We start from the raw sequence: 5,333 nt of genomic DNA, 5'->3' as shown, positions 1-5,333 counted from the left end.
TATTGTTAAAGGATTAAATTGTTAAAATAGTAAAATATCTTGAAATTATTGTGAAATTTTGATAAATTATGGCTGAATAGGGACTATATAGAATTTGGCTAGCATGGGTTTTGATTAAATGTGGTTAATTTGTAAATTTTGGGTTTATGGACTAAATTGCAAAAAAGTGTAAAGTTTAGGGATAAAATTGTAAATTTATATATAAAGGACTTATAAGTTTGAGTTTAATTATTTAAGATGTTTGAATGGATTAATTGAATGAAAAAAATTATTTAGATCAAGAAACAAAACAATCGGACTCGAATTATGGAAAAGCTAAATTAACGGATTAGCCGTCAGCCTTGTTTTCGCAACCGTTTTTGTCTAGGTAAGTTCATACTATCTTCCATAATTATAATTCATTATTAAACATTGTTAATTAATTGTATATAAAATATTGAAATTGGAAATCAGACTATGTGGTAATAAATCAAATTCCGAGATAATTCTGATGGACTGAGTAAAAGTCTCATACATGAGGTTTCATTAGGATTCCCATTCTGGACAGAGCTCCAGCATTTGTTGCAAACTCAGATATACATGTGACACGAATTTAGCCTGGATTGGTAATATTTTTTCGTTTTAAAGGTTTAGCTTGGACTGGTAACCTTTCATGTATACATAGCCCTGGCCAAGCTATTTTTCTGTATTGTCACTGGTTTAGCCCGGATGGGTAACCTGTAACACCCCGAATTTGGGCCTAGAAGTATTGGGCCTTGAGTGTGGGTCCGTAAGGAGGTTTTATATAGGTATTTAATTGTGCAATGAAATGACACAATTAAATGTTTGCTTTAGTAGTTAATGGCTTTGAGAAGTGTTAGAGGAATCTTGGGTTCAAACTTGGGCTTTAGCAAAAAATTTTGGTATTAAGTGAAAAAAACCTGGATGCTTGGATGAGGGTTTTTAAATTATTGTGTTAAATAAATGACACAAGGAAGTTTGTAGTCTAGTGGTTGTGGCGTCATTAAGGTTGTATGGGAGCCTGGGTTCAAGCCTTGGCTCTTGTAATTTATTTTTGGTTTTTAAAGGGAACCTGGACTTTGGCCTTTAGACCTTATAATTAATTGGGGATAAAATATGACACAAAAAGCCTTGTGGCTTAGTGGCAAGTAGCGTGTGGAGCATTTAAGGGGAGGCATAGGTTCGAATCCCATGGCAAGCAAGGAGCATTTATTTTGCTAACAAGGGGCGATAAGAGTTGGTGTTGAATTTAAACTCTAATGTTGGAGGGATCCCACATCGGGAAGCTAACATAAGAGTGGATGCGAAACTGGCTTTAAATAGAGAGAACCATGAGGAGAGTAGAGGTACCTTTCTTGGCTGATCCCTTTCGCTGTATGGCGTGCTCGTTTGGGTTGGGCGTCGGCTAAGAGTGCTCGGAGCGTGGATTAACTCCAGTCTCCTATCAGGTGTGTATTTCTCACTACTCTAGCTATAGGATGGCTACTACGGGCCGCGATGGGCCGAAAGGGGTCATGTGGGCCCAATGGGCCTACGGGCCCAATTGGATAAGTTGTTTGATTATGTAGTAAATATTAGACTAGGCTAGATGAATCTCATATCTGTGGCTAGATTTGGGCTAAAAGGGCCACACAAGCGTGTGGGCCCATTTGGGCCGAGAATAGGCTTTAGGCCCATTCGTATTGTTATCCCTGTTTAGAATACTTTAGTTTACTAAAATTACCGAAATACGCTTAGTTTGTAAAAATACTGAAATACCCTCGATTTGTAAAATTATTGAAATACCTTTGACTTGTAAAATTACCAAAGTACCCCCGATTTATAGAATTCCCATTTTACCCCCAATTTACAGAATTACCATTTTAACCCCGATTTATATAATTACCGTTTTACCCTTGATTTACAGAATTACCGTTTTACCCTCGACTTATAGAATTACCATTTTACCCTCGATTTATAGAATTACTGTTTTACCCTTGATTTACAGAATTACTGTTTTACCCTCGATTTACAAAATTACTAAAATACCCTTGGTTTGTAAAATTACCAAAATACCTCTAGTTTGTAAAATTACCAAAATACCCTTGGTTTGTGAAATTACCGAAATACCCTTAATTTGTAAAATTACCAAAATACCCCTAATTTACAAAGTTACAGAAATACCCTTGACTTTCTAAAAATTATGGAAATACCATTGGTTTACAAAATTACTGAAATACCTTTGGTTTGTAGATTTACCAAAACACCCTTGTAGGATGAAATGACTAAAATACCCCTATTAGGTAAAAAGACCGTAAAGCCCCTGTAGGGTAAAGTGACCGTAAAGCCCTTGTAGGGTAAAGTGACCGTAATGCCCCTGTATGGTAAAATGACGAATATGCCCTTATGTTCCGTATGACTGATGTGCTTAGGATTTACATATATTGATATTGGATTAGTTAAGTTTGGGTGACAGGTGGTGGTTATCGTAGGCGATTGATTTTGGAAACGTTTCAACTTCAACCCGTAACAGGTGTGTACTAACCCTCGTAATAGCTTAGATTAATATTTGCTGAAAAGCCGAAAGCTTCATATTTTAGTGATTCAGGAATTAATATTTAGATCTATTTTCTACGCACGTTTAAGTTGGATTCACAACGGATATGGGGTAGGAAGGTATTTGGAACGTTCTTCAACGAGTAGATCTCTGGGTAAGTATTCGAACCTTCTTTCCATTTGTATCTTGTGGTTTAAGAAAAGCTGAAAACCCCTCTGTCGACTAAGGCTAAAAGGGTTTTTGGTGTTATTTGATTTGTTGGTGCTAGTGAAGATTAAAGGCTACCGATCGAGGAGTGTGTGAAAAGCTTGGATCATCGGAGTGACTAAATCTAGTCATCAACTTCGGCAAAGGTGTGAACCCAAGGGCCATTGTGGATGGTGGCCGAATGTGTAAGTGATGATAATAGGTAGTTTTCAATTTGGTTTAATATTAACATGGTCTAATCTATAAGTGGTTGATTATAGGAGAAATCGCATAGGAGATCTCATCAAGGAATATCGCAAATTAGGTGTGTAACGAACCCTTTTTCATAGCTTAAAGCGATAAATGCCGAAAAGCCGAAATGCCGAAATTCTGGCATTTCGAGGACTTGTGAGCAAGCAAACGCTCACTAGTTAGTTAGAATCGATGAGATGATGATCGAGAACAATGGAAACGATAAGGACGTGTTTTTGGCGTTCACGGTAAGTTGGGCCTCGAGAGGCTGAAATAGGGCCCAATAGGCTTTCGAGCCCATTTGGGTAAAATTGGTAGAAAACAGAAATCTATTAAATTGCCTGTTAAGACTATTAATACTATTATGGATTAGGCTAAATGGGCCTAGATGACAAAATCGGCTAAGTAGGGCCCATTAGGGGTTTTAGGCCCAATAACTCGATTTCGCTAAAAATGGGCCAGAATCACTGTTTGCACCCATGAATTGTTAGTAATCGTTAATGAACATGGAAACCCTAATTTTTGGTAAATTACAAGATTACCCTTATAACATGAAAATGACCGTTTTGCCCCTAGGTAAAAATGACCATTATACCCTTGGGGTTTATATATGAACTTAATGCATGGGATTTTGATAAACATGATATGTATGATATGCACATGACATGTATGATATGCACATGATATGTATGATATGCACATGAGATGTTCATAAATGCATTGGGTTGGGTTTTTATATGGATGGAGGAAGTGCAAAAGGGCTTATGCCCCAGTTATTAAAGGGCTTATGCCCCAGTTATTGAAGGGCTTATGCCCCAGTTATTAAAGGGCTTATGCCCAGTTATGATAAAGGGCTTATGCCCCAGTTATGATGAAGGGCTTATGCCCCAGTTACGATAAAGGGCTTATGCCCCAGTTATAAAAAGGGCTTTTGCCCCAGTTACTAAAAGAGGCTAGGCCTCCAGTTATATGATAAAGCAGCTATGCTGCCAGTGGAGAGTTATGGCGGGGTGGGTCGAGTTAATCCCCACATGGTGTGCTGGTTGGTACGGGTGGAGAGTAGCGAATGGTGGGTTGAGTAGTCTCCCCAATTGGGCTTGCATTCTTTCATTGACATTATATGTGATATTGAAATGGGCCTATGGGCCATACCGTTTACAGTAAAGGCTTCGGCCTAGTAATATGAAATATGAAAAGGCTTTGGCCCAGTGTTATGAAATATGAAATATGAAAAGGGCTATGGCCTAGTACATGTTTGAGATTGGATTTGGGCTTAGGCCCAACAGGCTGTTATTGTTTTGGGCTCTGAAAGGGGGCTTGTTGCACACTGAGTTTCCAAACTCACCCCCTTTCCTTAACCTTGCAGGTGAGCCTTGATGTGGGGACTTGGGCCGGAGGGGATTCAGAGTGGCCACGGTGATCGCTTTTGGACCTTTAAATAAGCGTTGGTTTTCATTTAATTCTCTTTAATTATTATTTATTTTTGGGTTGTAATAAGGCCATTTTTAACTTTCTTTTATTTCTTCTCGGGATTATTTTATTTTTAATAACTTCAAACCTGGTTGATAATTGTTCAAATGGGCTAGACTTAGGACGTGTTTCCAAAGCGATACTTGTTTTCAAAATATCTCAACACCATGATTAATCGATTTATCAAAGACGTCCACTTAAACAAATTTAAACTCGATATAACAAAGTGTGGCTATGGTTGTGGGCATGTCTAGGATTGGATCCAATCAAAGAGCTTGGTACTTAAGCAGCCTTCATGGCTCACCTCCTCTGTCTCGGATACCTACCTGGTGCCCAGCTTCCATACACTTTGTTAACTCAACAAAATATATGGTTTTTAAAACACTAAAACGGAACGTGGGTTTTCAACTCCAATGTGTCACGTCAGATTCGGCCATAACGTCTGGGCTGGGTTTGGGGTGTTACATAACCTGACACGTATATTTCTGTATATGATTAGCTCATACGAGCATCATTTATTTCCCGGACTTGTGTATTGAGTTCTTTTACAAAGTTCCATCTAAAAAATAAAGGATGTATAGTGCTAAATTGTTTCATTAAAGTGAACAAAATTATGAATTCTGAATATCCGAACAATTGTTGTTTACTAACTTGGATTTGTTAAATCATGTTGTGATAAGGTTGACACTTGAAATGGCTATATGTAAATTGATTTATGTAAGGAACATTTATGAAATGGATATATGGTATCAAGCTTTGAATAGAATGTATCACATATTACAAATTGAGAAGGGTGATTGAATTGCAATTGTTATTTATGAACATTATATGATATGATATGTTTTAAGTTTTTATATATGTAAAATGAAAAGAATATATGCATTAGCTA

At 37.4% G+C, this 5,333-nt stretch overlaps 1 long non-coding RNA gene across 1 annotated transcript; it reads left to right on the top strand.

Annotated features, from left to right (window-relative positions):
* Nucleotides 1-2,625: 2,625 nt before the first annotated feature.
* On the top strand, nucleotides 2,626-3,047 carry LOC121230620 (uncharacterized). The gene is made up of 3 exons (XR_005928617.1): nucleotides 2,626-2,690; nucleotides 2,805-2,928; nucleotides 3,004-3,047. It is a non-coding gene; the product is annotated as an uncharacterized lncRNA (long non-coding RNA).
* Nucleotides 3,048-5,333: the final 2,286 nt, after the last annotated feature.

Source organism: Gossypium hirsutum, chromosome A06 (assembly GCF_007990345.1).
Source record: "Gossypium hirsutum isolate 1008001.06 chromosome A06, Gossypium_hirsutum_v2.1, whole genome shotgun sequence".
Classification (NCBI taxonomy): Eukaryota; Viridiplantae; Streptophyta; class Magnoliopsida; order Malvales; family Malvaceae; genus Gossypium; species Gossypium hirsutum.
This window is presented reverse-complemented; position numbering and strand designations above follow the sequence as displayed.